Source organism: Macrobrachium rosenbergii, chromosome 10 (assembly GCF_040412425.1).
Source record: "Macrobrachium rosenbergii isolate ZJJX-2024 chromosome 10, ASM4041242v1, whole genome shotgun sequence".
NCBI lineage: Eukaryota > Metazoa > Arthropoda > Malacostraca > Decapoda > Palaemonidae > Macrobrachium > Macrobrachium rosenbergii.
Genome location: NC_089750.1, coordinates 65,929,185 through 65,950,755, shown reverse-complemented (window position 1 = coordinate 65,950,755; position 21,571 = coordinate 65,929,185). Strand labels below are relative to the sequence as shown.

Sequence of the window (21,571 nt, the reverse complement as noted above, 5' to 3'; positions counted from 1 at the left end):
GGCGCTTCCTAAATAACTAAATTTTCGAAACATTAATTTTCAGGCAAATCATCTCGAAATGTCACGGTGAAAAGGAAAAGTTTTGCATCAGGCCAACCAGCGTTATGAAAACTAAAAGCCTTAAGTTTATACTTACTAATTATTTCTTAATATAGTCAGGTTTAGGTTCAAGTAGGATTGGAAATGTCCATGTTCCTGATTGTTTGTGAAAAAACACCACCCACCCCCCATCTGAGGGCATAGAGCAGGGGTTTTCAACCTAGGGTACGCCAAGGGTCAGTCAGGGGGTACGCTCTCCCCATGGTTCGTTAGGGTTAGGGGCCTGGCCGCCCATTGACTGCATAGCCACAGGTAAATAATTATAAAAAAAAATTTTCTTTATTTTTTATAGAATTCTTTGTGTTTACAATATTATTGGTTATGTCAGGAGAGTTGTGTACTTGTAAAGTCACCACATCGGCGCCAGGATAGTGTTTTGGCGGCGCCATTAATTAAGTCTCCGCTGAGCTTGTTTTCTTTGGTGACTTCCCATTTTCTTCAAGCTCAATTAGTCACGCCTAAAACATGCCAGGTCACGCATTTTAATCATTTTTACTTTATGGTATTTATACGAATGTCACACATTGTATATCACATGTTTCTTCATTCACAGGCATCAAGACTGTATCCATATTGTAGCTCTGTATGTTTTGTATTGTAATTTGTACTCGTTCACTGCATATTATTGTTTATTGTTTCGACCTCAGGTCACAGTCAATTCCATTGTCTCTCGCGGCCCAGCGTCAGTCGGCCGCAATATAAGCTGCCTGGATCTGTAATAAACTAGCAGTAACTTTTACCTGCTCGTTTCTTTGACACCTTACAGTGGTGACCCCCGGAGTATCCCGGAGCCATTAGCGGACTCACACGGCGACTCAGTCTTGGCTCCAGGATTTCTCCAAAACGCTCTTAGCGGCCTAAACACGGCGCTGTAACCAGCGTTTGAGCGTGCTGACTCTCGTCGGCGTACCCCACCAGCGTCACTAGCGGAACCACACGGCGCACGAAAGTGCGTACTGACGCGAGTACCCCACTCCAGTAAGGGGTCAAAGGAGCGAGCATGGATGCGGATATCCCCTCCTTCATGCAGTTAAACGCGGACCCCGCGGACTCGGAGGTTTACCTACCTCCCATCACAGCCGCGCCCGCCCCCGCATCGAGGCCCTCCCGCAACTCCACACCAGTGCCCCGAACACACGTCGGCCGGGCAACACAATCGCGGGCCGCCCTCACCGTAAAGCTGCCGCCGTTTACGCAGGGGAACCCATCGACGTGGCTGCGCAGGGTGGAGAGCCACTTCAGAATCGCGGACCTCACGGACGAAATCCTACAGGCCGACACAGTGCTCAACGCCCTTCCGGAGGACGTGTACAGAAAACTCATCTCGCGAGTACCAAACACACCCTCACATACAGCACCACAAAAAGTTCCTCCTCGAAGCTTGCTCCTGCCCATCGCCGGCGGGCCGCCCGTGCTATCGACCTTGCCATAAATCCACGCCACGACCTCAATTCAAGAGACGCTTGGGGCATGGTCGTAGATCTCCTGTCAATACCAGACTTGGGTGGCACAAACAAGCGGCAGGAGATAAGCTTCACACGGGAAATCTACCTTCGCCAACTCCTCCCGGAGGTACGCAACCAGATCGCTCACCCCTACACCATGCCTGTCGAGGACCTCATAGAGACGGCGCAACACCTCACAGACTCCGTCAAGGCTTCACAGCGGCTAAAACCGGCCACACAGCCGGTCAGCTCCGTCCAGCCTGAAGAGGACGTGAGAGCAGCCCGTCAACGCCATCGCCAACAGGCGTACACCGAACCACAGCAGATGGAGGTCCCGGGCTTCTGTCGCTACCACAAGTGGTTCGGAAAGGACGCCCGAAACTGCCTGCCGCCCTGCTCGTTCAACCGTTCAAAAAACGGGGGTGGCGGCGGCCAGCAGGACAGGCCGCCATGGCAGCCGAAGAACCCAGGGCCTCAAAAACAGTAGGTTTTTACGTCCGCGACACCGTCTCCGGCAGGATGATGCTGGTCGACACAGGAGCCTTTAAATCGGTCTTCCCAGCATCCAGAGGACCGCAACCAGACACCAGACCCGGCCGCTTTCCTGACGGCCGCCAACGGAACCCCCATCCTCTCCTACGGCACCAGGCTCCTGTCGATCTCCATCCTTGGCCAGAGTTACTCCTGGGACTTCATCGTCGCGGACGTAGGAACCCCACTCCTGGGGCCGATTTTCTGGCGCACCGGCCTGCTAGTCGACGTGGGGCGCAAGCGCCTCCTCGATACTGACTCCTGCCGGTCTCTCCCGTTAACGGCGGGACCCAGACCCACCATCAGCGCCGTCGCCCCCCACCAGTATGCACACCTACTGTCGGAGTTCCCTGAGGTATTTAAGCCCGAGCCGCCAAGTCCCGGGGCCCCAGCCAAGCACGGCATATACCACCATATAGTGACTAAAGGGCCCCGACACATGCGAAGTTCCGCAGGCTTCCCCCTCAGCGCCTTCAGGAGGCAAAAAAAGCATTCATGGAGATGGAACAGATGGGCATCTGCAGGAAAGCCTCCAGTCCATGGGCCTCCCCCCTCCACATGGTGCAGAAACCGGACGGCTCCTGGAGACCCTGCGGCGACTACAGGCGGCTCAACATTGCAACAGAGCCCGACCACTACCCTCTACCCAACATGCAAGACCTCACGGCCTCCTTTCACGGGGCCAAAATATTCACTAAATTGGCCCTTCTTAAATCTTATTTCCAGGTACCTGTTGCGCCAGAGGACATACCAAAGACAGCCATCATCACGCCCTTCGGGTCCTATGTGTTCGCCTTCTCCACCTTCGGGCTGAGGAACGCCGGGGCCACCTTCCAGCGGCTCATGGACAGCATCCTGGGGACCTAAAATTCTGCGTCTGCTACGCCGACGACATTCTCATATTTTCCAGGTCTCACAGCGAACACCAGAGACACATCAAAGCAGTCCTCCAGCGCCTCCAAGAGAACGGCCTCGTCGTCCGTTTCGACAAGTGTACCTTCGGCGTCCAGAAAGCAGAATTCCTGGGTCACGAGGTGTCTCCGACAGGCGTCCGCCCTCTTACATCGAAAGTGGCAGCCGTAGCCAAGTTCCCCGACACCCACCTCCATCAAGGCCGTCCAGGAGTTCCTTGGGATGGTAAACTTCTACAGGCGGTTCATCCCGGGATCGCGCACACCACGGCCCCTGACGGAAGTCCTAAAGGTCAACCAAGTCCCTGTCTTGGGGACCCAGCCAGCAGCAGGCCTTTTCCCTGACGAAGGCCGCCCTCACCAAGGCAACCGCCTTGGCACACCAGGATCCCAAGGCTCCTCCAGCTGACGACAGACGCCAGTAACGTCGCCTGCGGTGCTGTTCTGGAGCAAATCATCAACGGCGCCCCCAGCCCATCGCCTTCTTCAGCAAGAAGTTCAGTCCCGCAGAGACCCGCTACAGCACCTTCGACAGGGAACTCTGCGCGATGTACCGCGCAGTTCGGCACTTCAAGTTCCTCCTGGAGGGGACGCCCTTCACAATCTTCACAGACCACCAGCCACTGGTTCACGCCTTCACGAAGCAGGGGACGCATGGTCTTCCAGACAGCAGCGCCACCTCTCAGCCATAGCCGAATTTACCTGTTCCGTCAGGTACCTCCCGGCAAGAAAAATCCCGTAGCAGACGCCCTCTCCAGAGTCGAGTTGAACGCAGTGCAGCTTGGTGTAGATTACCAGGACCTTGCCAGAGAACAGGCCGCTGACCCAGAAACCCCAGCATACCGCACCGCCATCACATCCCTCAAGTGGCGGGACGTGACCCTCGCCCCGGAGGCCCCAGCCTGCTCTGTGACATCAGCACAGGCCAGCCCCGCCTTTGGTCCCAGCCTCACGCCGCCACCAGGTATTCGACATAATTCACGGCCTCTCACCCCTCCGGCAGGACCACGGCCAAACTGCTTTCAAAAAGTTCGTCTGGCACGGGTGCAAAAGGACGCCACAGCCTGGGCAAAACAGTGCCTGCAGTGCCAGACCAGTAAAGTGGGTCGTCACACGCAGTCGGGGGTAGGCGAGTTCCCACAGCCAGGGCGCCGCCGGCCACATCCACATCGACGTCGTCGGGCCCCTTCCCCATCAGGCGGATCCAGATACCTCCTGATGGTGGTAGACCGTTCGACGAGGTGGCCCGGCCACACCCATGCAAGAAGCCACCGCCAGTGCGTGCGCTGAGGCCCTGCTCTCCAGTTGGGTTAGCCGCCGGCGCCCCGGACCACATCACAACCGACAGGGGCCCGCTTTCCTCTCCGAGTTGTGGTCTGCCCTGGCTCAACTGCTGGGAACCACGCACCACACCACCACAGCGTACAACCCAGCGGCCAACGGCCTGGTCGAACGATTCCACAGGTCCCTAAAGTCATCCCTCATGGCCCGCTGCACCGCCAAGGACTGGAAACATCAGCTGCCGTGGGTCCTCCTCGGGTTGAGGACCGCCCCCAGAGCCGACGGCACCCCATCCGCAGCCGAACAAACCTATGGGGAACCCCTCATGGTGCCGGGAGAGCTCGTGACGGATGAACGCCACTCCCCATCACTGCAGAGGCTCCGCGACGTGGCCGGCAAGTTCGCCCCTTGCAGGCGCTCATACATCGACAAAGCAACCACCTTCATGCCGCCACAGCTGTCATCCGCCACCCACGTCTTCGTCAGAGTCGACGCCGTCCGTCCACCACTAACTAAGCCCTACAGGGGACCCTTCCGCGTGCTGGAGCGGAACAGCAAGGCGTTCCAGCTGGCACTCCCAGGCAAGAACGACTGGGTTTCCATAGACCGGCTAAAGCCCGCCTTCCTGTCGGAGAGTCCCGGCAGCGACGCAGCACCCCTTCCGCCCAACCGCACTCCAGCACGCCCTCACCCCCGCAGGCGCGGCCGCCCCAGGAAGGGACCGCCCAACCAGCAGCCTCACAGGCGGGAGGCCCCTCCGTTATCTTCAAGGAGCCGCGGCACCCTTCAGCGTCCCAGCAGATACAGGGATTAGTCAGACGCGTCCCTCGTCTTGGGGGGGGAGTATTTGTAAAGTCACCACATCGGCGCCAGGATAGTGTTTCGGCGGCGCCATTAATTAAGTCTCCGCTGAGCTTGTTTTCTTTGGTGACTTCCCATTTTCTTCAAGCTCAATTAGTCACGCCTAAAACGTGCCAGGTCACGCATTTTAATCATTTTTACTTTATGGTATTTATACGAATGTCACACATTGTATATCACATGTTTCTTCATTCACAGGCATCAAGACTGTATCCATATTGTAGCTCTGTATGTTTTGTATTGTAATTTGTACTCGTTCACTGCATATTATTGTTTATTGTTTCGACCTCAGGTCACAGTCAATTCCATTGTCTCTCGCGGCCCGGCGTCAGTCGGCCGCAATATAAGCTGCCTGGATCTGTAATAAAGTAGCAGTAACTTTTACCTGCTCGTTTCTTTGACACCTTACATACTTACTTCCCTTCAGTACAGTACTTGCAAATATACACAATGGAATATTTTTTTCTGCGTTTGTTTTGTTTTTCTACTTTATACAAAGTGAAGGGGGTACATTATTGACATTAAAAATACCCAAAAGGGTACGTAGGGAGAAAAAGGTTGAAAACCCCTGGCATAGAGTGTTTAGATAACATCACTGTCATTTTTACATGTATTGTTTCTGAGTTTGACAGATTTAGTCAAGATTAGTGAATGGCAAATCATAAAGAATTCGCCATTTGCTACGTGATCATTGTCATTATTATTATCATTAAATATTCATCATAGATCAAAGGTGCTTTTAACTGTGGCGTTATGCGAGACAAGAAAATATGTTAGTCCAAATTCACCTCACTAATTATTGGTAAATCACCAGGACAAATCCAAGAGAATATTGAAATCTCATAAGTTTTTAAAAGAAACTATTATTATTATTATTATTATTATTATTATTATTATTATTATTATTATTATTATTATTATTATTATTATTATTATTCAACCCGACCCCACAGTACTGACTAATGACTATAATAAGCAAATTAAGGTAACAAGTAACAAGTCCTTCAGTTGTTCAAGGTTCAAATACCGTTCAATGCATCTACCAATATTGTACACAAATGGGTCACGTGGGAGTCCGACGTAATCCGTCAAGTCTTGACAAGTCTGTGGCTTCGTGCACTTTGTGGACGGAGACTCGGAGTCCGTCGTGCACAGTTATCCGGCGGCATTTATTAGCCAATGGTATGAGGGACATTATAATTATATCACATATTAATCATCGAACTTATATATGGAATATTATTTCAAGAAATTCTAGACGTTGTCAGTGCATTTGGAGAACTCGGTCCACGGTAAGTTCCAGCTATATGCTACCAGTGTATCGTTTGTCACATACGTCTACTTTTCTCTGTTCTGTTAATAGTAAACTTACGATTGTTGCATTATTGTATAAATGTAAGGCATCTTGCAGTTTTTTTTAGTTCATATAGGTTAGCCTAGAAGACACCTTAACCTTTGGTTCGATCAATTAGCCCATTTCTTTTGCCGTGAGCGCTTTGTTTATTGCCATGCCCTGATAAGTGAATGTTAAAACATGAACACAAGACTGTAAATACCACGGTAACGATAACTTTGCAGTTGATTAGTATGGTTTTCATATTAAGTATATTAAGGTGACTTCAGAGCACAGCATGACACGTTAATAGTTGTGGTATTGAAGTAAAATAACACCTCATGCCTAACCTAGGATTACTTAAATTTTCAATATAATCAATCCTGCAATAGGCTAAGGTGGGATGACCCATTACAGTGGGTTAGCCTTAGCCTTATGAGTAATTTTACACACCTTTATTTTACTCTGGCCCCACCGAGCCAACTTTTAGACCTAGGCTATTAGGCTATATAATTAAAGATGATTGACAGCTGGCATACTTGATGGAAATGCTTGGTTTGGCTAACCTAGCTCAGTGTTGCCAAACCCGCGGTTTACTCGCCCAATTGGGCTACTTTTGAACTGCTTGCCGCGCCCTATGAAATGGTGCCGCTACTGACCTAAAATTTGGCTACTTTGGTGACACAAAGCCGCGGCGTCACTAAATCCGTTTTATAGGCCTTTACAAATGTAATATCTCATATTTATTGTAACGGAAAGACGTATATTGAATCTACCTCTATTTTGGATTTTAATAAGTACTGTTTCAAGTTTAATAATGAAATATTAGTTATTTTTTGTTTTACCAGTTGGTTGGTCAGACTGTTGCCGTCTCGACACTAAACGGGAATTGAGGCGTTAAGGTTAATTCATTTCGAAATGTTAGTCACTGGTCAGATTCATTTTTCCCATTCAGTGAGAAGGCTGACTGCGTTAAAATGCCAAAAAAGTTCAACTAGAGTGTTTATGAGAAACATTATAATCCTAAATGGGAGAGTGAAGAACTCGTGAAAGATTTGGTTAAAAGTGTTCCTGAGATGAAACAAAAGCACGACGTCGTTTTTGCACTGCTGTCATAAGAGCTCTCCATTCAACTGTAACGAAACATGCTAATACTGGGACCTATAAATCATATGTAAAAGTAAGAGAAAGCAATGTTATGAGGTTTTTGGCCAGTACTTCATCTCCGCAAACCAAGCAGACTGACATCAACCAAAAAGCTACGGATTTGAAACTTTCAGTGTGCATTGCTTGCCATACCTCAATAAATTCTATCGATCACATTGGGGAGGTAATAAACGAATGTGGGAAAAGCTGTAATTGTAGTAAAAATACACTATCCAATCACTGTTTCATTTCGGATAAAAAATTGGGCTACTTTTCAGGCTATTGCCGCAGTTTTTAAGGCTTTGTACCACGGTTTGACTATCAAGTTATTTGGCAACCCTGACCTAGCTTATTAACCGTTTTGTTTCCCATAATATCGTAATAAGCTTGTGGGTGGGCACATTAGAAATTGTGGACCACGGATTGTAAGTATATTTTTTGCCAAAAATGGTCCCAAAACTTGAAACATTCTAAACCCAACCTTCCCTAACCTAACGTGAGAATAAAGGAAGCAACTGAAATGAGCAGTGAGTATTTAGAGCATCGACTGAATAGCCTGTGGTACAACATTAATAGGTTGTCCTTTTAGTGTCTGAACATGAGGTTTGGCCTTGGCCTCCACAAAACGTAAAACACCCCAGAGTTACGTCCTAACCTAACTTTATTGTAACAATAATCATGGCATTTCACCCTTACCTAGCAAGGGGCCTCCTCCCCTCCCTGCATCCCCTTTCACAAGCCTTACTGTGGCAAAAAAATATAGCTAACCTGTGTGGTAAGACTCCTTTTGTAAAATCCTTTGCCAACTTTGCAAAGCAAACCTTCTTCTATGGGGTAATCCCTTAAGAACTGTATTACATATATTTAATTAACATCACTGTGTTCTAGCGAATGTACTTTGCCCATAGGCTATCAAGCAGTGAAATTGAATTTGAACTTGGAAACCGTTGACAGGTTGTCAGTAGGCTAGTTACTCCATGTTTCTGCTCTAAGTTTGAAATGATTGACAAGTACCGTAACTTTTGTGTGAAGTGGATCCAAAATAAAAATGTTGCTATCGGTTGATATTAAAAAATGTTTGAATTGGTCAAATTTGAGTATCCAGCAACGAAGGGAACAATCTACATGTGTGTACCAGCATACAACCTGGAAATATAAACTTCCTGTGACTCAGGGTATGTAGAAGTACTAGAACCCCCCGTTATACTACAATTAAGGGTGACTACAGTGGGAAATTGTGATTTTTGGGGGAGAACAAAACTAGTGAAATATGTACAAGTATGTATTTAACCTAACCTAGACTGCCAGGCTCTTACGTGGCCAGGGTTATTCAACCACCTCCCAAATCTAACTCTCTGCAATGTAAATTAAATAAGGGTGCAACCTGACTTGAACACACCTAACGTAACATAAGGTGCTGACCAGGTGGCTTCCCTAAGATAACCTAGTAGATGGTGTTACTTGGAAAACATTCAATAAACTTTACCCAAATCAATCAGCAATAGATTTATCAAGGGAATGAATATCTTAGGACTTGCCCTTGTCTTGACATGATGTTGAAGCCTGTTGGATTTCAAACAGGAGGTTAGAACCAACTTGCTTCTGTGAAAAAATGGTGCAGCAAGTGGCCCTCTGGATGATTGATGAACAAAAGATACTTTTGTGTATATTGTTGGAAATACTTGATCACTTACCAGACTGCTTAACCTAGTCTTTTAAATACATTCAGTATTTTGTGTGAATATCTGGATTAGAGGGGTCCACAAAATTTTCATGTGTGATTTACAGTCTGGTGCTTGTAACCTACATCAAAGACAAGTCGAAAGACAAGTTATTATTAGTAATGTTGCCAGCGCCAGCCTTAATATATTTTTCGTTGAAAACCACTAAATTGGTAGCCAATGCTCAATGACAGGCACAGTAAAATTATGTATTCCTCTGTCCCCCAAAACATCCAAATATCAGTAAGAGTCCATTCTCTCTCAAGTGTAAGCTTACCAAAATGCCATTCACATTTCAAAAAACAACACATGGGCCACTATAGGATGCTCAATGGGCAGGGTAAGTAAGAGGCACTATTCCCGTGTTGATGGTTTATTACAGAAGCGTCCTAATCCTTTGGTGGGTACAAGGCAACTGACGTTCTCGCCAAAATGAGTTAGGTAATGCGTTGCTTACCATAGACATAACAACATTCCATTCAGTAGTATTACTGATATCAGCAACATGATACACACTTATCCTACATCCCCCTCCAAGCTACGCATTACCGCAAATATAGGTATTCTCAAAACTCAAAATTAGAGACAAATTAAGGATATCATAATCAAGAAAAGGCAAAACAAAGAGAAAAAAAAAATCAGCAAGGAATGGTTAATGGAAGCAAAACTTAATACAGTGAACCCCCCGTATTCGCGGGGGATGCGTCCCACACCCCCCCTCAATTAGGTCAAATCGGCGAATGCTTAAAACCCCTCTAAAAACACTTAGAACTGCCCATTTTGATAGCTTAAACCAAGAAAAACCCTATAAAAATGCTTATACCTGAGTATTTTAATAGTTTTATCACAAAAAGTGCATTTATTCATGAAAATTATATGAAAATACAGCAATTAGTAAATATTTCTCAGTGAAAAATACCGCAAAAGGGCGAATTTTCCACAGAGAAACCCGCGAATGCATGAGTCCGCGAACCATGAGAATGCGAATACGGGGGGTTTACTGTAATAGCTCAGCAAACAGAATGCAATCTATTTTCCACCGTCATAGTCCTTCATCCAAGCTGGGCGTTTAGTTGGCCTTGAACTACGCCTACCAAGGGGTGGGGGGGCTGCCGTGGCCATCATACACCTCCTGGTCCTGGGTACGTGGCACTGCCCCAGCTGGTTTTATAGTAGGGCACTGGCTCTTTGCTGTCATGTATTTCAAGTGGCGGTGATTTCTCCTCGACATTCTGCCAGTCCCATCTATTTTGATTAAATACTGTCTGTATGGGAGTCTTTCCATTACCACCCCCGATCGATCCCACTTCTTAGTGACTACATCCTGTACCAGGACTTCGTTGCCTACACATAGGTATGGCAACTGCCTTGCATGCAGGTCATATAATTCTTTCTCTTTCTGCGAAGCTTTGACCATAGCCTTTTCTCTCTCTCATATTGTTGTCATCCAATGATTATCCAAAAGCAAGAATTCAAACGCCATTGGGATAGAGTCCTGTAACTGCCTCCCCAACGTTAATTGCACGGGGGACTTGTATACATCTCTTAGGGGAGTCTTTCTGTATTGCATGAGGGCTTTTGCTGTGGCATCAGTGTCTAGGCTACTGTCACCCATAACGTCCCTTATCATACGCTTAGCAGAGCGCACGGCCGCCTCAGCTCGCCCATTCGATTGGGGGTATTGTGCTGACGAGATACGTAACTGCACCTCCCATCGCTTATAGAAGTCTAACCTCTCAGCACTCGCCAAGTTTGTCCCCCCATCAGTGGATATCTCCTCAGGGGTCCCCCAACGGCAGAACCACCTCCTCAAAGCAGGGATGATCTTCGATGAGGTCACACCATTGCCAAAGTATGACAGTTCCAGCCACCCAGTTAATCTGTCTGCATATGCTAAATAGCATTTATTATCTAACAAAGAAATCCGCTACTGTTTTCTGAAATGGATACTCTGGCGGTTGGGTGGGAATGAATGGTTCTCATTGTTGGGATGGCAAATTCTCATTGCACGTCGTACATTTAGACCTCTGAAACATTACATCTGCCTCCATCCCAGGCCATTACACCGACTGCCGTGCCCAACGCAACATTGAATCAGCGCCTTGGTGACCTGAGTGTAGGTTACGTGCCACCGTTTCCCGCAAAGCTTGTGGTACTACCAAATGTATGTGCCCCTCGTCGAAAGCATAAGTGACCAGTCCATTGATATAGCTAAGCCGTTCCCTTACCTGAAAGTATGGTTTTAATGCAGGCTCAACCATGTTCCTACTTTTCGGCCAGTTGTATCTCTTACCCTTTTCAATAACAACTGATGATCATCATCCTTGCTAGCAAATTTCTCAACATCTTCACTGTCGATTACTATGACGTCACTATCCACGTCAAGGAATGACACGATCATTGCCAAAGACGTTGCCTTTAGACTCGAATACCGGGACAAGGTGTCAACGGCAGTATTTTTTTTTACCTGCCACATATTTCACTGAGAATTTATACTGAAGGGTTTTTTCTTTCAAACGGAACAGTCTGGGGTTCTCAGTGTGCTTCAACTCCCAATCGCCAAACAACTTAACCAACAGGCGATGGTCTGTTACTAGAAGTAGGTTAGGGCAGCCCAGCAAAAAGAGACAAGCTTTTTTCAGACACCAGACCACAATAGGGGCGTAGTTCAATTCCTCTTTTGAAAGGTGCCTGCTGCCACACAGGGCTAGCTTCCAACCCCCCCCTCCCCCTGACAACAGAAAGGTTCATCATGACAGCCACCAATAGGTTCTTGATTAGCAAAAGCGTATTCAGTCTCTTAACTAAAGCACTTCCAGTCTACGCTAGTTTGAGGTAGTCTAGATGCACAGTATGGTGGTTTCAACACTTACTTAGCTGAGGATTCACAAACAAAACCTATTCCCATGCTGGATGGTGTGAACCTTGAAGGAAAGTAACCATGTAATCACTTGTATTATAATTATACCACCCATGTTTGTTTTTCATTTTATGGAACTCTCACCAAATTGTTACAATACCACAGGGTTGCATCATCTTGATAAGTTAAAGAATTGGACTTAGGACAGTAAAATGAATTAGCAAGTACTGTACTAGTTTAGAATGAAATTTTAGGAGTACTCCACTTCCCATATCAACTTCAGAGGAATGCATATGTTGTCATAATTGTCACATGACTGAACTTTTGGCCTTGAGGTTTTGGTATCACTGTAAAATGGTTGAAGATATAGCCAAGGTCTCTGTTCATCGGGATTTGTCCATCACACTTGTTTATTCTATAGCTTTTGTAATATTGAGTGGATTTCAGTGAAATTTAATATATTGCATACTCTTTTGCTGAGATCTAAGGTGAAATATTTGATGTTCTGTTTTCAAAACAGTTGTATGTTTTTAGATAAACCTGTTGTTGCAGAATTTGAAATGTGAAATTCTCTAGTAAGCATTAAGTGGGTAATCTCAATATTTTGCACATAGCCCTTTTTCTCTTGGTTGTCATTTGATTATCAGTTGATTATTATTGCCAGATCAGGAAGAATTTTTGTGCATCAGTGCGAAAGATGTGCTATATTACAGTACTCGAAAATGATGTACCCCAGTTCAGCCAGAGTAGTAAAGTGATCAGTTGTGTGTTGGTCATTCCCAGTCTCAAGATAACCCTGGTAGCTCCTTGTTGGCCGGAAGCTGAGTGGTATCTCAGTCTGCTGGACCTTCTTATCGAGGCACTGATTACCCCCGGTGGTCCACATTGCTTTAGCGGCCCCATCTGCTGAGGGCCACCTTTCTTAGTTGCACCATTTTATGGCCGGAGGCTGTCCAGCAGCTCTTGCAAGAGAAAGGCTTTTCTTGCAGGGCTGCATGTAAGGTGTTAGGTACTGCCCAAGAGTCCTTGGCAAATTTTTACTAGGCGAAGTGGGTACCTGTACAGTGGTACCTCGGTTTCCGACGCTAATCCGTTCTAGAAGGAATGCCGAGATTCGATTTTGTCGAATTCCGAATCAATTTCGACCATAAGAAATAACTGAAAATGGATTAATCCATTCCTGACCACCAGTCACTACTCCAACCTTGTCTTTTTATACAAAACACTACACACATTACAATTAAATAAGTTCAGAGTTAAATAACTTACCTTATTAGAAGTCTTCTTACAGTTTTAAATGCATACTGTATAAAAAAAATTGGCCTACCAGTGGTAGACCGAGCGCTGCAGGCTAGGCTAGGCAGCCCATATGCACTCCAGAATGTACTGTAACGGGTACGCACAAAAACTGTTGTTAATGATAAATACAATGAAAAACAAGCCTGGTCATTACATTAAATTAATAAAACAATATTAAAAATAAGCCGAATGTACTGTAGAATCTGTTATAAAAATTAAGAAAAACGTCTTAAGTTACGTCGGCATTGGCAGCTTGTGGCAAGCGCGAATGTAAACAAACCAGAGCGCCGTCCTGCTGGCATATCGCGGTACTACTGTAATTACATAAACATTGTGTACGTTCAGGATTGTATTAATTTATGGTAAATTCCATTCAGAGTCTACTGTAAGTGCTTTTAAATGTGAGTGGGAAGAACGCCACCAACAATGCCAACTAGCGGCGGCGTTACCGAAACACTTTTGTTTACAAACATCATATGTTTCGTCGACGGGTCGGATCGCGTCGGGTCGGATTCCGGTTTGTTGTTCGGGAACCGGCGCAAAGTTTACTCGGCATTTCGTGTCGGAATCCGATTTTGTCGAGTTTCGGTACGGTCAGAGACCGGGGTTCCACTGTAGTTGGTATTTTGAGAGGTGTCTCTTCAGTCAGGGCCACTTTTAAGCAGACTGTGGAATTCTTAGTGTACCTCTCCAAAATTAAGCTAGACTATGGTTTTGGGGCAAAAGAGTGATGTTCAGCGCTTTCCTAGGTGTTTGGATGAAGGGCATAGACATATCAGCTTCAGTTGAGGCTCATGATGAGTTTTGAAAAATTGTAAACTTGGCCAAAATTGTTAACTCAGCCTCCCGCTAGTTCTTTGTAGTCACATCCTGGTGCTGTAGGAGCCATTGACGAAGGCTTCAAATAGAGACTTCACACTCTTGGTTTTGTATGATCATCAAATGGATGCATGAGTCATCCGGGACAGTAACAGCTTCATACTTTGGAAAAGGGTTTACAAAGTCAGGTCATTGCTCCACCTTTGGTGTTCAGGAACTTCTTGCTTACTGAGGGCATGTGTTAGGTTCCACTTTACTACCTTGAGGTTCCACTTTACTACCTTGGCCACCTCCTACTTCAGGGATGTCGACTTCAAGCTTGTAGACGCCTTCTTCTTAGGATTGGCTATGGCAGCTCAACTTGTAGTAGCACAAGTACCATTGGATAGAAAGTGTCTCTTGCCTAAGGCTCATTGACAAACGTATGCCATGCTCACACAGTGACCAGGAAGCTAGCACATACAGATGGGAAGAACACCTGTTATGTTCTTTAAACAGTACACCCCAGGTTGTAAGGTAAGATTTCTTATAAAAATGTTTTGTATCCTTGTAGGAGCAAATTGAAAATTTAGGATAATTTTAATTTTTCCTAGATACACAAACCTGCAGTCTTTCATAGGCTAATCCAGATGCCAAAAGAAAAGGTGCCACCAACAGTCTTAACGAATAGGGTGTGTACATCCTCACACTTGCTTACTAGTAGTTAACTATCTTCTGCCAGGTTTTCAACAACATGATTTGGCAGTTTTTTCCTTTTATTTTGTCAGTTTAAAAGTGATTTTGTGAAACTCTTTTTAACAATGTTAATAGGACTTTACACATTGCATGCAGTTGTACAGACTTTATCATCAGATATTAGTACTGTATTTCTGTATGTTACATGGCTCAGATTTATACTGTATTTGAAATATTCCTACCACTCGACTACAGGTTTATTTTGAGGTTCGGTTTCTTGAGTATTGTCATGATTGTGCAACTAAAGAGTCAAGTCATTTGGTGTTAGTGATAGAGTGTTTATAAGAGCAAAAGTAAGAAATTGTGATGAATGAGAAAAGTGCAATTTTGAATAATCTGCTCCTGACAGCCTTTAATGTTGCTCTTGACTTTGCCCTGATTCCACCCCCCTCAGTTGTTACTTAAGCTTATTTGGTCAGTAAATGGATTTTAGAAGTAGCTTTTAGCAAGATGAGTCTGGAGGGCTGCATTCCTCTGCGCGAGTGGTCCTACTATGTTTTAAGAACTTTTTTGGCTCAGAAATATAGTTCTTTTTATATATATTTGATCTTTACTAAACATTCAGGCCTTTGTCAGAGAAATAGTTGCATTTTTTAAACAAAAATATTTTTAAATACAGTAGTTTTTTACTCTAAAGTATAGGGTTATTTTTCGATAAGAGTTAGGTGACATTATAAAACCTAAAGAGGTTCTTAAATTGAGATATTAGGTGTTTGAAGTTTTGAAAATATTTGAGCTATATTTTTATAAGAATTGTCACTCAGGCTAATAGGATACTGTATACATTTATAGTCAAGTTTTAAATATTTTGAATGATAAACCAGATTTTTTTTACATCCATTCTTTCTTTCATTCCAGGAAAAATTAACGGTGGAATAAGTTAACCATGGAAGTGTGTTACTATGTTGGAATACATTTAGGAAAAGAAATGAGGCTTCAGTATACTGTACAGTATACCCTTTTTATCCCAGGCATGGCTTGACTGAAGGGAACAGTAACTTGGCATAGTTGGAGCATTAAACAGATATGTGAATGAGATCAAACATTCTAAACCCGCCTCTGGTAAGTTTCTCATTTGTGCCGTCCTGTACATGTACAGTATACTTAAATTACCAGTATTTATGGGAAGTCTAGAAGTGGGAGGTGTAGTGGTAGTTAAGGAAAAAATAGTAGAAAATGTAGATGCATTGTGAGGTGTAATTGGATGAACATTTACAAAGGAATTTCATTTAGAAATTAAGAGTACCTTGTCTTTAAAAAATGTAACTGGAAAGCCTAGGAGTCAGCCATCTCCCTCCATAATACCTGTATGGAATTAAGTTAAAATTTTTATTAATGCACAATGTGAAAAAAAAATCTGTGCCTAATAAACACCACATTCGCCTTTGCTGTAGATCAGTGGTTCTCAACCTTTTTATTACCACGCCCCCTCTAAGAGTTGGTCCTTCCCTCCACGCACCCCTTTCATTTATGAGTAAAATTCCCTCCCAGATTAAGAGGAAAATAAAAAAAAAGAGAAAGAGAAGGGGTTTCCAGGGATTGGAAGGGAGGTAAATAATTACAAAATAATGGTAAGCCTAGCGAGTCTAACTAGAATGGTAGACTATAGGAAACTAACGTTAAAAGGCGATACATTTGCATTTTTTTTTTATAAACTTCTGAATATTAGTTCCTCACTCTTGTTAAGAAAATAACGAATATAATTCTAGAATTTTTAAATTTTCCCTAGGCCTCGCGCCTCCCCTGGAAATTGCTGACGCCCCCCAGGTTGAGAACCACTACTGTAGATTCTCCCTCCTCCTATTCCCTCCTACTGTTATCGTAGAAGGACTTAGCTAGATCCAGCCATAATTTAATTACAGCAATGTTGATTTTGTAGCTTGTATGTCAGCCCTTTTGATTTAAAAGAAGATTTCTGAAAAAAGCAGATTTTTTGTGAGTTAGTATCTCAAAATAATTGCTTTCTGTCCAAGAAGGAAATTAGAGCTAGGTAACTACTTAAATTGCATGTTGTTTTCAAGTAGGTAATGTTTTGATGTAATATTCACGTAATTTGTGTCTCCACTTTTATATGCAGGTTAACCTAAGCCTATGTTGAATTCACTTTACATTTTGATCGGCAATTTTTCTTTCCAGGTAAAAACCAAAGGAAATGAATTTGTTACCCTCGGAAGCTGGAAAATTTAGAAATAGTTTTCTTGATGAAGTACTTCATTCATCATGAGCAAGCCTGAGCATGAATATAATATACTGTACATGTATACAGTATGATGAAGATTGGTATACAGTACTGTACCTTCCTTCCAAGACAGCATTGGTAAGTTGTACATTTTTGCTTTATTTGACCCATTAATGCAGTTACAAGGCTGGGGTGGATAGCTATTTGGCATATTAAAAATGAAATAGTGGGAGCTCAAACTGCAGCATAAGGTGTAACGGTTTTCAAACATCATAGGATATGATTTGTAAGTCTGTGATATGTAATTTCTCTTTTTGATATACTGTATATTAGTGTGGTTAATACCCCAAACTAAATGTGAGAAAACAATTGCTCTTGAAAGATATAGCCAAATAGCTAGGTACTAAACGAAAAGGAATGGATAAAAACTCCAGAGGAAGGGTTAACCCTTAATGGATGGGCATCATCATATGAGTACTGTATCTATAACAGGTTTTGAGTGATGGATGGGCTAACTCATATGAGTATTAATATTACTGTACAGAATGTGCCATACGATTTGGATGAATTTAGCAGGAAAGAGGTTCATAGCTCTTCAGTGGTCAATAAATGACTTATGGCTACTATATTAACTCAGCACAGGACAGAGGGGGATTAGTGTGCCTTGAGACTTGATGGGGGAATGTATTACCCCTCTCTATCCCATGATGTCCTTTCATTTTTTTGCTCCTAGATATAGCCAGGAATTGTTGTTGGTTTTCGTTCTTATCTTTTATGATAGTATGTCAGCTATAATTTTAATTTTGCAAATATTAGAAAAAACATATACCTCACAAAAAGTTACTGCATCTCCCCATCTCTGTAAATCTCGTAAATATTTTATAACATATACAGTACTCAGAATTTGTTACTGATTTTAGTCCTAATCTGTTATGACATTGTGTGAGCTGTAGTTATAATTTTACAAAAGATAAAATAAATTATTATAAAAACCTGTATAACTTGGTAAAATTAGCATATTTTTATGAGTGTCTCATAAAAGAGGCCCTACACAGTGTTGTAAATAGTCACATTCAACTTTTACACCACTTTTACACCATGTGCATTTGCATATCTTCCTCTTTCCATTGATGTGGTTTTTTTTTAAATTGGCCAACCTTCAAGTTTGGCTGGTTTGGGGTGTGTTTGATACATTTTTAGCCTGTCCCTTAAGGGTTAAACATGGGCATTTCAATGGAAAGCTTAGGTAATAAGGAAGGTTATTTGGAAAATTATTGATAAAAAAATTTTTAATTTTTACAGCCTATCAGTTGTATAGAGCCCTGTTTGCAATAGCATTAACCCCAATACTTGCCAAATTTAATTTCAAAAGGCAAAGGGGAAGAATTGATAGGTGTGACTATTGTGTATGTGAGTGCAGACCATCTGCAGGTGCTAAATACCCAGCTGATTCTCAGATCAGACTGTCACTGGTAGAGAGAGAGAGGGGGCCAAGGTAGGCACTTCAGTACAGTATATGATTAATGGACTTGTATAGAAATTTATGAAAATTGAATTGGTTCACATTAAACCCATTAGTTATTTAGAGCCCAAATTACAGTATATTAAGGAGGTTAAGCAGTGTTAGTTCCAGGTTTTGTGAGGATTAATGTTAAGTGGATCACATGGAGGCACAATTGGTCAAGATCCAAGTGACCAAAGAATTTTCATGGGGTGCTGTCAGCAGTTAAATCCACAGTAAACTAATGTTTGTACTTTTGTATTATACACAGGCTTATAGGTAAACTAACCATTCATTCTAGTTGCAGATGCATGTAACTTCGGAAGGCTAGGTCTGTAGAGAATGAAATAGGAATGAACAAGGGAGATAGGAGGGGGAAGAGGAAGAGTGCGCATCCATCCTTTGCCACTGGTAAAACTTGACCTGCTGCAGTTAGTTTAAAAAAATACAGCCCCATTCCCTCATGCACAAAATCCTGAAGAATCAGCTTTGCAAAAGTAGACTGATATATCACACCTGCATTCAGGAGGGCCAAAATGTAGATAAAGTATTTTTTTGAAAGATAGGAAGTTCACTTTCATACAGCTAGCCTTGTCCAAGTTGTCTTTAATATTTTTGCAGACCTATCTCAGACACTACAGAGAAAAATAAATTCGTTGGCAATATACAGAAGAGAGGTGTGGTATTCTTGCTTCATAAGTCCCAGGTCATGTCAAGATAGTGACAAACCTCTCAGCAGACAAAAGGGAAAGTCATACTGTATATCATTAGATGCCAAGGTTGGAATGGCAAAAGAAATTGATACTGTTCAAGAGTTACCAGGTTCTGGGTCTTAAAAACAAAATGAGGTGCAAATGACAGGACCATTGAATACCAAACCCTGGTGTGGGTGATGTTGCCAAACAGATTATTCAACTTGAATGTCTCTAGGATGCATAACTGAAAGGGTAACAGTCATCATAAGGTGCTGCATATGTGCCACTCAGTGCAGTTTGTAAGGGGCTCTAGTGAAGCTGCAAAGGACTAAGGAGAGATTCATTCAATTACTGTACATGAAACTCCCTTCCAAGTAATCCTCAAAGCAGTAAAAAAAATATCAGGTCCCTAGGGGCAGTCACCTGAATTCCCTGAAGCTCTAGAACCTGGGAGGAGGTCACCCTGTAACCCTAGATAGCAGAGCAGACACTGACAAGTTTTTCCCTAAGGGGCAGATGAATGAAATTGTAATTGTAAGCATGATTGAATTGGTAATTGGAGGGAGAACCCCCCCTTTTCCCCCACTTTCTGTAAATGTAAGGTTCTGTCCCATTTTTCTTGGTTGAGCATCAACAGGGACATTTAATGATTGTAGCAGCAACCACAGAGTTCATGCTCAGGAACCTCACCAGAGATCTAGGATGTTTCACTAACAGTTGAAAAAGCTCAAATTACTAGTCCTTCTTTGGCCATAGAACAATTACAGTCACCCTATAGTGACTAGAGGTGCTGAGTTTTGCCAGGAATTCCCTGATTGCCCGAATGGATGAAAGGCATAAGCGTAAAGATCATCCCAACTGTGAAGCATGTCGTGAAGCTTTTATGCAGTAGATGTGGTTGAGCTTCTGGTTCAGACTCATTGCAAAGAGATCCACTGTTGGAATGCCCTACAGCCACCAAAGAGCCTTGCAGACCTTGACCCAGTAAACTACTCCAAAAGAAGGACATACTCTGTCTGGTGAGGCTGTCTGCGACGTTATTCCTCCTTACTGGTGTGAACCTTGGAACAATCTCTGCTCTTATTTGCTTCTGCTCACATGAAGAAATTTACCGCTAGAAGACACTGCAGTTTGCACCTTGTTCCTTGTAGATTCTTGAGGTAGGCCATTGTGATGGGGATACTGGTATGATTTTGACAAACTGGCCTTTACCAACTCGGCGGGTAGCCAAGGGCCAAGAACAGTGCCCCATGCTTCGGACAAATGGATGTGTTACACTCCAAAGGAAAATGCAACCCTTTTGGCTAAGGAAATGTGAAACTTTGTGTGCTCATTCAGTTTTCCTGATGCTAAACGGACAAGCGTAGCCTTTCAGTCATGTGAACTGAAACTTATGCCTCGCCTTGATGTGTATGGTAGTTTAGACTCTAGTGATATTTTTCCAAAGTATGTGTATGAAGTATATTGCAAGAGTAGAAGGGGAAGAGAGAGGAATAGAGAATTTTGTTGCAAAAGATGGGCTAGTCTGAGGAGAGGTAAAGCCATTGTGAAACGGGAGTTAAAGAGAACAGCAACAGAGTAGCTGCAGCCTCAGTGGAATGGTGTGTTACATCACTGGTAAATAAGAATGTCCTGTTGATAGAGTGAAGACTTAAGAAGTATACAAAAGGTCTATACTACTACTGGTGAGAGGCATTGAAATGAGTGTTTCTGACTCCAAAACCAAATTCCTGTCTCTAAATATCCAGTCTTCCATTTCCTTGATATCTCTCTGGTGTCAAGTAATATTGTCTCAATGCTGCAACATCCAATAACTGGTCTGTTTAATTATGTGGTATTGTTCATAAATCATTTCTTATTCAGTTGTGAAGTTAAGGCCTTAAATTCTAACACAGCTGTAGCAAGATTAGAAAAATGCCTTATGGGTCCAGGCTTTTCTGGCCCAGCTTTTAACTAAGGCTTTTCACCTGTGGCAAGCAGGCCATTCTCAAATAGGGCTGCATTATGTGCCTCGACAGGACCGAGCGGTGGTTAAACAGGACCGAGTGGTGGTTATATTTCCTATTTCCATATCAACTCTTGCAGTGTCATTTGGCTTTCATGTCTAGACAAGTTGTTGAGAGACTAGTTACCTAGGAGTATCCAGTCCCCCATA

General features: G+C 43.6%; 1 long non-coding RNA gene across 3 annotated transcripts in view; it reads left to right on the top strand.

The window, feature by feature from the left end:
* The first annotated feature begins 6,187 nt into the window (after window positions 1–6,187).
* Window positions 6,188–21,571, top strand: part of LOC136842741 (uncharacterized) — an 18,457-nt gene continuing 3,073 nt past the window's right edge. Inside the window, exons 1-4 of one of the 3 annotated variants that reach the window (XR_010854341.1) lie at window positions 6,188–6,420; window positions 14,609–14,822; window positions 15,900–16,103; window positions 17,178–17,358. This is a non-coding gene — a long non-coding RNA (uncharacterized lncRNA). Of the gene's footprint in view, window positions 6,421–6,440; window positions 6,524–14,608; window positions 14,823–15,899; window positions 16,104–17,177; window positions 17,359–21,571 lie in introns of those variants that run through there. The other 2 variants (XR_010854340.1, XR_010854342.1) reach the window with 2 other exon arrangements.